Genomic DNA, 11842 nt, shown 5'->3' with positions numbered 1-11842 from the left:
AATGTCTAGGGTTAAGAAAAAAAAAAACCAACAAAAAAAAATCTGCTTTAAAGTAGAATCAAACAACCAAAACATTAGCTACAGTTTTCTTTTCTTAAATAAGACTTTGTTCTAATCTTCCTGCCAGTCAGAATTTCTCTGCAGCACATACTAATTGTCCATGATCTGATGTCAAAATGTGAAAGTGAGCCTAATTTCAGTCTTGTTTTGATTCTTCTTCAGTGTGTAGGCCAGTGACCACTCACTAAGAGCAGTCCTAACTTTTGGGAGGATCGGATGCTTTCCTGACCTACCTCCTCCCAGTCCACATGGAGATACAGGACAGGCAACCTGTGAACAAGCTGTTCTAGTTGTGCTTGATAGTGTGCAAATAGACTTTTATATTAGTACCTACTGATCTATTCTAGCATTATTCTAGTATTCTGAGCAGTGCTCTGTGGTCTCTAATGAGCAGCCTTTAGTTGTTTGAGGACTGCTTCCAGTCAATCAAGTTTATAGAAACCTTAGAACACCACTCGAAAGAAACATCTTTGGGGATCATGGCCTTAAAATACAGGACAAATTCCCACTTTTAGTCCTGCTTGAAAGTTGTGACCTACCCAGACTCTAAACAGTTTTTCTATATTTAAGTGATAAAATCATTATGACTCACCAGAGCAGGACATTGGATGGTCTCCGATTCTGTCATTTTGTTTGCCTGAAAAGGAGCCAAGAATTAAGATTTACAAAGCAGATTATGAATTTTGTACATCTCAGTGAAAAAACATGATTGTTAGAGAAAAGTGAGCTCTTGGCTGTGCATGACAGTCCTGCAAGGGGTGTATATGGAAAGGGAGAAGATAGGAAAGCTTGACTCCATCCTTATTCATTCTAAATTAAAATTTCAATTGCGTTAAAATCACTTGACACTAAAGTGCAGATTTCTCAGCCCAGAGATGAAGCCTTTACTATTTAGGGTATCACCATATTATTTGGTAAAAGGCACTGTTTTGGGGAAGGATAATACAGCAGAATATAGACAATAGCCAGTACTTCACATTATAGCACAGGTTCTCTGTAAAATTCATGTTGCCCCTAATGATTTATTCCTATTTTAGTTGAGGGTTGGCCAGATTCTGTTTTTAGTTACACCACTGTAAATCTGGAGTAATAATATCAGAGTCCATTGAATTGATAAGGATTTTGTAATTTTGTTAAAAAAAAAGCTGAAGTCACAAATGAGACATCTCTATACTCCCCATATTTTGCACAGTGCTTTTTCTTTGTCTCCATCCTTGCCACTTATTTTTTCTCAACCTCTGTACTTATTTTATTCCATTCTCTCCTATCCATTCCTATTGTTATTTTTTATGGGTTTGGGTGGGTGGTTAACTGGCATTATGAAGAAAAGCCACCCAGGAATATATCCACACACAGTACCAGCCAGAGCACCATCTCCTTCTCTTGGTTATTTCAATGTCATTATAAAAGGTGCTATATATTTATTATTTAAACAATTATAAACAGCAGAAAAAGAACACTGTGGTTTTTTCCTCATGTTGTCAACTATTACAAAATCCTACAAACAGAGAAAAGGAGCAATTAAATGAGTACCTTAACTCCTTGCTATTGAGAAGCTGTTACTATAACAAACAGCAGCAGGACTTTTAAATCAGGCCTCTGGAACAAAGCATTCCAGTGTCATTTTTACATTAGTGATTGCAGTTGATGTCATTTTCACAAAACAAAATTATAACCAAAATGGATATTTCAGGTCAAAGTGCCACAAAGAGTATATAGATACATTTCCATCAATAAATCTGCCCTCTTCCTGCCCTGACATAAGTGTTCAACCCCTTGTGATTGACGTTTTTACCACTAAATTATACTATGTCTGCTTCTAGAAGAAATGTCTCCATTACAAAATTAGCTAACCATCAACATAACATAAAATAACTTCAACATGGTGTCATTTCACAAGAATATTGATTCTCACAGACTTACTGGATTAAATCCTGGTTTCCCATAAAAGGAGCAGCCATTATGTCTTGAGCAGACAGAAAAATATATATTGTGGAAAGATGTATGTTGGGGTGATTAAAACTCCATTGCTGAGCTCAGAAGCATAAGATTTTGTCCTTTGGCAATCTGAAATAAAGAAAATAGACGAAATATTAGTTTGAATTATACGTAAGAATAAGGGTAAAAACCAGTTACAAATCTATCATTTTATTTTCCTCTTCTGGAAGATACTTTTGAGTACTGGTTCCATAGGAAAAGTCATCAGTTATTCTAGATTGACTACTGAGTCTGCCAAAATCTTTTAAAGACCTTGTGCAAGTAACTTTTCCTTCATTTTTCTCACCTTCAGTGCTAATAGAATTCCTCATACCTCACAGGATGTTATGACTAATATCTGAAAGGACTTTGAAGCTATTTAAGAGCAAACAATCACGATATGAGCTTGTAGTTTCTTTGTATATCAAAGCTGTAGAAAGAAAAACTAATTGGAGAACAGATTTTTTTTTGTATGGCCCTCTCTACTTCATTTTCATAGAGTTGCCCTATATTTTGCATTGAAATAATAATGGGCTAAACCCATTCTGGGCACAACTTTGTGATTTGAGCGAAATTATACTGGGGATAAATTTGGCCCAGTTCTTTCTGACCACTTGCATATCAGAGAACTACCTAAAGGAGAAAACACCACTTCTATGACCACAATTCACTTCTGGTAACTGCAGTATTTTGTGTTTCAGCCTGATTTCTTCAAATACAAGTGAAAAACAGTGCCTTCATTAAGCAAGGTCAATGTAAATTGTTGTATACAATGTACTATCCTTAAGGCTCTAATCTGAGGGCTGGTGGCATGCTCAGAGAGCAGGGGTATGGTGAACAGCTGCCAGATTTCTCACTTTCAGTCAACTACTTTTCATGTCTGTTCATCAAATAAGAGTCTTTAAAATCCAGTTGGTGCTGCACTCCCTTGAAGAGAAGAACTGGGTACCATCCTAGTTCCCAGAAGACTGGCAGTGACAAGGTGTAAAAGACATGGGGGAAGCATGAGATTCCTGGGGAGGGTTGCAATTACAATGTAATTGCATGACAGGCTTGTATCCCTTGAAAAGCACCATCCCTCAACCACAGCCTGTGCATGTTTGTGAAGGCAGGGGGACAAGTGGGGCTCTGCTCTCTCGTTCTGGCTCTGTGTGGCAGGAAAAAAAGAACATTTTCACCTTGGGAGAATGATAGTGTGCAGCTGCCTGCTAGTGAAGGATAGTCTGTCACCATTCATCCCTGCCCATTAAGGCTCGAAGAGGACAATGTTACTAGTCTCTGCCCATTCAATCCTTTTTTGTTGGCACATTACTATTTTATCATTTTGATCTTCTCTCTACTGAAGATAAAAGACACCATGGGCGGGATTCATGAATGACTACTGTTATTTATCGACCCAGGACTTTTTGAACATTTTTTTCCCCTCTGATTCATGAACCACTTTTCCATATTCGAAAAGCAGTTCATAAATCGTTCAGCACCAGCAGAAATTAATAATAATGAATTCATTTACATAAAAGGACTCATCCTGCCAGTTGCTGATAATGTTTGAAGCCAGAACCTTGTCAGCAAACAGGATTTTTGCTGGCAGTGCGGGAAATAATCTTTTGTTTATAAATTAATTAAAACATACTTTTTCTCTGCTTTTAGAGCTCCAATAGGGACAGTGGGCATCACCTTATGCTTTTTTTTTTTTTTTTGTATTTGTTCAAACAAAATGGTACTGCCCAAAATGGAAAGAGGGATATTTGGTAGCATTAAAAGTCGTAGTTTTGAGAGAAAGGAACGTGTTTTGATTAAATTTTTTGAGTGAGGATTTTTTCTAAAGCCATTGGCAGCTGCATTTCACAGGGGTTGGTTTGAAAATATTCTTTCCTGCGGATCTGTGTATGTTCACTCTCTCCCTCCCCAAGTTTCATCCTGATTTTCAAATTCAAGTGAACTTAAAATCTCAACAAGAACCTCCCACGTTTCCTCTGGACTCAAACCCATGAGTTTCACATGATTCCGACGCAAAGCCATCTGTAATCAGTCTCAGGTTTACTTTTGGAAAGGAGGGGTGACCCTGAGTGAACATTTCCATAATGCCAGTCAAGGGGTTGAATCTGTGAATGGAAGTTTAATGCCACACATCAGCACACGTGTGCTGGATGTGTGTGTTTCGTTATGTCTGAATGCCAGCAACTAGTCACCTTTCCCCAAGATTTACATAATTTACCCTAATGGAACTCCCACTGGACCTACACTGCTATAAGAGAACGAGGGTTTTGCAGCATAAGGGTATGGTTTCAAACACACTAAAGCCAAACTAAGTTGCAGGCTGCTGCAGTGGAGAGACACTTGCTCCCCCTCACCCAAACCTCGTGGTCCTGCCATGCAGTGGGACAAATTTGAAAGAAAAATAACATGTATAAGCCCTCCCCATACATTTTCCTTTGGCTCACCAGCTTGGCAGGGTCATTACCACACACCCCTCACCTCGGCTCTTTCCTGGCTGTCCTTGGACTACTCCAGGTGACTCTGTGCAGCCAGGGAGTTTCTGTAGCTCTTGTCAAGCATCTCCCCATGTGCTGTTCATGGAGACTACATGTCTACAACAAAGTTCAGTTTCCACTCCAGAGCCCAAGCCCACAAACTGTCCACAGCAACAGCCAATATTGACATATTTTAAGTTGCTTTTTGCATTCAGGCCCAGCTCTTTCCAGAAAAAGCTAGGAAAGACCCATGCATACTGCTTTTTTAAGAAACACAGGAGAGAACTTGAGAGATTTGCAAGGAGGGAAATGAAATAGCCATATGAACATTATACACACACACAAAAAAAGTCTAATTATCTCTTAGAATTTTGAAAAGAGCAAAACACTTGAATGTCAAGTATCATTGGAAGCGAGTGGAAATACTTCTTAGCTTGTTTATTTATGTACAGCACCATTATTAGAAATTGGGATATGGGATATGATTTGCTGGTTTATTCAAGTTCTTAGTGCTGGAATTTGTCATTCAGTATTCTGATTTTTATTTGTATTTAAGCTTTTGTTTGGCAAACACAGAACAGAATGTTATCACAAAGAAAGACTAGAAGTTGGAAATGTGTATTATTAGTCTGATCTGCATCACATGTATGGATATGGCTTCAATAGAAAAGCCACTTTTAAAAACAACAACAAAAGGCCTGAATTGTCTGTTCCTACTTTTGCTCTTAATTGGTGACATCTGGGTTTGTTGGGATTGAATGAAACTTTTATTTTGTGTTTTTGAGGAGGAAGAGTTGGCTGACTAGTTGTCTTTATATGGTTTAATTTCCTCTCATGTCCCCTTCTCTTTCATTTTACTGTTTGAAGACTTCTAAGGTAAATAATAAGGGAGCCAAAAGAGTTCTCCAGACAGTTCACTGGACTGTTCTGAGCTGTACCACTCACCTGCAGCACAAACCTGGGCAGCTCATTTCAACTTTATGTCTTCATCTGTAAAACAGAGTTAATAATTCAACTTAGAAAACTTTGAGTTGCATTCACCAAAATCGTTATATAAATGCAATATTTTATATTATATTATTATTCAGATAACTTTTGTTATTTAAGCTTCTATGTAACAAGTGACATGTTGCTTCTCCAGTCAGCTTGAGATAAGTTTGGGTAATTATTGATATCACCAGTTATTGCCAGCTTATACCTCTGTGTGACCAGAACCAGCTATCACAGGGCTGTCATGGCTGTATTTGTTACAACATTTGATCCTTCACTTTAGCAACCTTTTTAATAGATTGTGCTAAAAGGTGGGGATGTTAAATGGAGACTATTTGGATGTGGAGCAGAAAACAGAAAGTGGAATCAAGCTGCTCAGATCTGAGGGAGAGGGGAGAGTTCCATCTGTGGCAGTAAAATGACATGCTAAGCAGACTGAAAGTAACATTCATAATGTTGGGAGCCCACTTTCCTCAGTGCATAAATTCGAGACAATGAAAATGTAATGAATAAAGCATTCAGAGAGGTGATTGTGACAAGGACGGGAGGGGGGAGGGGTGCTGGATCATACTGTCAACCACTTCAAGTGAAACTGTTTACTACTGGAGAGGAGACACCAAACTGGGAAATAATTTAGGCTTAAGGTTCCACAAAATACATTCTTGTCCAAGCAAGCAAACTGTCAGGCTGAGGCTGCAAACAGAATCAGGTGCTTTCAGTGACTCTGTAAGACCCTGATTCCTCATAACATAAGGCTGCACGAGAAGGATCTTTAGCAATATGCAAAAGGTCTGAGCTATTGCACACGAGACAGGTTTTTGAAAACATCCTACTGCAAGTAACACTGAAGTATAAAAATGTACCAGCCCTGAACAAATGCCTGTTGGGAGTTGCAAAGAGCCGCTAAGTCTTGATCCCTGTAGGAGCTGCAGATGTTGCTGGAAGCCACTACAAACAAGAAGCCAAGTCTGTAGCTGGAGCTGCTCAGCACCTCTGAGGATTTGGCCTTCGATTTGAGCAGCCCACAGACCCCAAAGCCCAATCCTAGGAGGCTTCTGAATAAGCTTTGGCGGGGGGGGGAAAGTCTGAGGCAAGCTTTCAACCTTCTCAATTAGTTTTAGTAAGGATTTTCAAAGTTATCTTCAAGAGGAAAAGGGCTAGAAAAGTAACTTGCTTAAAGGAAATCTGAAAATCTGTGTTCTGTTCCTGTCCTCTCCAAACACAGCAACGGAGTTTTCAAGGATGGACGAGGTCACAAAGGCAAATTGGAGAAGAAAGATATAAGAAAGGCAGATGATTTATTGTCAGAATCAATATGAACATGCAATCACGGCAAATGATTCTGTTACTCATTTTCACACTTCTGCAAAAATCTGCATGTTTTCCAGTTACCAAATAATCCAAAGATTTTAAAACATCAAATAAACTTTTTTTAAAGTGTCTGCTTAAACACAGGAGATTCTACCAAGCAGTGTAAGTTTTAAATACTGTAGGCATCTAAAGCAAATGGCAAGTTTTAAAAAGAAATTTTTAGTTTTTTCTGTTTTGGTTTTTTTTTGTTTGTTTGTTTTGTTGGTTTTTGTGGTTTTTTTAATTTGCTTAATACACTGGAGAGCATTAACCAGGAGATGCCAAATGTCTTACCACTAGTTTCAAGGGAGAAGTCCCTATCCTCTTTTTTCACAAGGGCCTGAAGCTGTAGTAGAAATATTACAACCTTCATTCAGTATATGCACTGCTCCAAACTTTGACAGATCATCAACTGGATTTCCCAAAATTCTGAAAACAGGCATAATATCTCTAAGATAAGAAAAAAATCCAAGAAACAAGAACTTGAAATCCCCAGCACACTTGGGTTCTTTATATTCACGTGATGACTTCTGAATGTTGAGGGATTAAGTCTTAAGGTATATTTCTGGGATCACACTTTCAAGCTTCCTACATAATCATGAGACCTAGAAAGTTTCGTTTTACCTTTAAAAAATTTCTTTTTGCATTTTCAGGAGCTGAGGGTTTAAATAAAGCATCAAATACCTCGAAGTTCATGATAAAATTGTAAGAACTGGCAGTGCTGCCTGATAACAAGCAAAACTCTGTTCAGAGCTAGTAGAAGAGGAGGAGGGATAAAGTCCTGTACAAGACAGCAGAAGGTTTTGAAATGTTACTAGTTTGGAAAGGCTGCATTTTTCCATTAGGTTTGCACTGTTGTGAGTGACTGTCTCAGCTTTCAGGTGCCAAGGCGGGAGTTTTTTGTGGGACTGTATGAGACTAAATTACTCACTAGCAATTTCAGTCCATTCCCACTTTTTCAGACTGTATTTCTCTTTTGCATCTGATTATTTTATTTCTTTCTCTGTCTGACCCTTCCACTGAAGTTTCTTTTAAATAGGAAATTCCTCTTCCCTCCTTTCTTCCCTCTGGTCTGGTGTGCTACTGAGCTACCAAGGGGTGCCAGCACAGGTCCTGCTCCTGCAGAGCACAAGCTTTCCCCCCTGGCAGGCAGACATGGGAAGCCAGACTGTGCTGGCAGGGGGATGCTGCCCTTCCCAGCGTGCTGGCATTTGCTGTTATCCACCAGGGCGTGGGACGTCCTCTGATGAGGGAGTTTTCCTCAGGAGCCAGTCAGGTGCTGTGGTGTTTCCCAGTGAGCTGGAAGGAAGGATCCTTTTTTTGTCACCCACCTCTTACTGGAGAAAGCAAAGAGAGCTCATCTATCCAACCCCTGCTTCCATCAGTAAAATAAGTCTTCTCTCTGTGAGGAAAGGAAAGGCACAAACATCTCAGTATGAGCATGGCTGGTGACTTGCTCTAATGCCACTGTAAATTAGCTGTACTTGAAGTAGGACAGGAAGCCATGAAAACGTGGCAGAAATGGTGAGCTGGAAGGATCATCTAGAGCAAGGCTTCCCAAATATTTTTTACCTGGTAGATTAATATCAACTCTCGAAATTTTTATGTATTACCAAACACCAAATTTCTCACCGTGTCAAAGGGACCATTATTTGTAAGGACCTTCTCTCTGTTCAACCACTTGCATAGTGGGAGGATCTCACCTCTACTCCTCACTAAGACAGATGTTATTGAACCTGTTCTTAAAATCTCTTTGGGATGAGACAACATAATTACTTTCTAGGGAGCTACTTCCAGTGCTTCACAGAAGGAAACTCTTCCTGAATTTTTCGCAGGATATCCCCTCTCTTTTGCCTAGCACACATGGAAGAAAATGGAAGGCAGTTCTATCTTCTAAGACCTCCTTCCTCCTTTTTGCTTCTCCATTCAGCTCCAAGCACTGTCATGCAACAGACATAGAGAGGTACTCTAATGTATCTAGAATAGAAAGTTTCTCTCAAGCATTTCTCTCAGGAAACAACCACAAATAGCATAAGAAATAGTGATGTAAATCAACTGGAATATTTAATTTCAGTCAGAAGGGAGGCATCTGTGGGTTTGACTAATTATTTTATAAGCCCTTTCAAATACAAGAGGGGTTACATAGTAAATGATGGATGTATTTGTCTTACATAAATGCATGTAGTTATTTATTTGGTATTTTCAATAGGTGTTTTGGAGATGTGATTATATGATAACCAGCTCTAAGATTTTACATATTTATGTAATTCTTACCTAATTTAGATATCTAGAAAAGATATAGAAGTTGCTTTCTACTTTTAAAGGTCACAAGTATTACAGTTTTAAACCCCTTGCTACAAAGATAGAAAGCATATGGTACATGTCTTAATGGGATGTTTTTAAAAACTTGAGATATTTAAGAAAATACACAGGCATTCATTTGATGTCTTGTGTTTCCAGCTGTGTCATAGAAGTGAGAAATAGAAATGGACACAAATTTTAAGATGAGAGGTGGCTGGTGAGGCCATCAGTGACCTCAGTTTCACTGTTGGGTATGGCTCAAGATTGCTGCTAGACCAAATATAGAGGTAATTCCACTTGTGCTCAAAATCCAGTCCTACCTCAGGCAACCACAGTTCTATCACACTTTTTAGATTACTGAAGACATATGAACACTGATCAAAGTACTGACTATCTATATCAAATTATAATAATCACAATCGCTTCATTAGACTAAGAAAGTTAGAATCACTTATTTAGGTAGCAAGAGCTTTAATTGTAGGATTATGAGAACCTGGGATGCAATAAAATATAGTATACAATGCAATAAAATTTGGCAAAAATTGTAACTACTTTAACTCATATAGTACCAGGCTGTTCAAGAAATGCTAAGGGACTGCTACGTCCTAATCTGCTTTCATTTACAAGTTCATTTTGGAAATGTTGAAGAATCTGCACCTAGCAGAAAATTGCTCACTCACTGAAACCAGCTATTTTTAAGATTTTATTTAAGGGAGATTATGAATAAGACTAAATTGATGCCAGGCATGAAGTAATTTTAACCAATACATTCAAAATCTATCATACAAAATATTGAAAAATTATATGTAGAGTAATCTCAAGTAATGAGATATTAAAATTCCTTCAAACCTAGAAACTCTTCTATTCATTCTGTTCTTCTTCTTTCAACCTCACTGTGGGAGGCTCCATCTCTGACATCTTTATATATGATGTTCTCATTTCAAAATGCCACTGAACCTTCAAATGAACACTTGCCTATGATCTTTGAATACAAAAAACCTTAAATCAAGGTTTTTATATTTTAGTGCACTCAGCCATAATATGCAGTGAAAGAATTTTGGTATTTAGTCTAGGTCTTATTTCAGAAGAAAGGAAAAGATGACTCTCAAAATGAAAACAATACTTCAGTAGGATGAAATAGCAGCAGTACCAGATAATTTCTAGACAGGATATTTTAAACATATATTGAAAAGAAAGGGAAATGAAAAAACCTTTACAAAGTTAAATCTGGAGCAAAATACAGTATTTCCCTATAAGAATTGCTACACATTGCCTTTAAAGAATGAAAGTAAAATGAAGTAGGGTGAGCAGTGTTTGTGCAGTATTTGTAGGTGGGCACCTACTCCCAGGGATAGGACTTGCATGAAGAGCTTTGAAGGTCTCCCCATTTGTGGACATTAGGGGAAAGCAGGCAAGGACAGCCTGATGTTCTGTGGTGGACACAGGGTTATCATGGACACACTTCTCTCACATGCTTTCAACCAACTCCTTTTTTCTCATTGGGCTATAGAGGTTCTATAACTATAAACATGTTCTGAGGCCATTTGTTAGAACAGACCACCTTCAATACTGCCCTTCATTAATCACCTCTAGGCACACAATTTAATATGATAAACAAACCAAACCAGCTAAGTAACTTGATGGAATAATGCTGATCCACTACTGAAGTCTCAAGTCAAGCTTGTATTTTCTTTTTTTGATATTACCTCTTAAAAGTGTTGATTTTATACATAGTTGTCTCTCACTGCTTTGCTCTATTTTTGCTATTCAAATGAAAATGATGGGGAATATATTTTATTCCTCCAATGGATAGTCAAGCTTAGCACCAAGCCTTTTTTCCCTTTCACTGTTTGTAGAATTACCCACAAAAGCTCAAGTTGTACTTTTAACAAATTTGTCCTACGTTATCCATTTCCAGCTTTCTAATGCCCATCAGAATTTACTGTTTTCCAGGGGATCAATGCATCAGATACGGAACTGTGAGTTTTCAGTAACCTCTCACAGGCTGTTGTAAGCAGCAGCATTAGTGAGTGTCACTGCTCTTTTCTATGCTTGGGATAGGTGTCCACCAGGCATTTCTTCTGGAAGCTTTCACTGGCTTTGAGTGTCAGCCTGGTTGAAGCAGAAGGTGGTTACATTGCTGTGTAAAAGGTACAATGACTCAAAATCTGATTGTTTCTGCCTTTCAGGCAACAGGATATCAACAGGATAGCTGCCTGAACTGCAGTAGTATGAAAACAAGCTCTCTATACTTAAATAACCTTCAAAACCATAAAGAAGTTAAAGCTTATCTACACAAAAATGTTAAAGCTTAACTGGAGGCAGAAACAACAAAAACACCCTCCTCCCTCCTTCTGACAGATCCTAAGTTCTGTAACTGATGAGAACAATATTAAGATTTTTTCACCTTAACTAGGTGAGTGTGACTGGGCAACCCTGGGAAGCAGAAGGATGCACACCCTGAACATTTTACATGCACACATTAAACTTCCAGATGTTAGTAGTGCCAAGGCAGCCAGAGGAAGAATCCTTACTGGCTGCAGTTACTGGTGGCCCAGCCAGGACCGAGTGCTCCATCCAGTGCAGCTGCTGCCCTGTGTGTGGTGGGATGCACTGCTCACATCCCTCCCCTCTGCTACTGGATGTTGCTGGCAAAGCTCAGCAGCTCCCTGTGACTGCACAAGCTGCTG

Source organism: Lepidothrix coronata, unplaced genomic scaffold, assembly GCF_001604755.1.
Source record: "Lepidothrix coronata isolate B3197 unplaced genomic scaffold, Lepidothrix_coronata-1.0 Scaffold153, whole genome shotgun sequence".
NCBI classification, from domain to species: domain Eukaryota; kingdom Metazoa; phylum Chordata; class Aves; order Passeriformes; family Pipridae; genus Lepidothrix; species Lepidothrix coronata.
Note: the sequence above shows the minus strand (reverse complement) of the source record.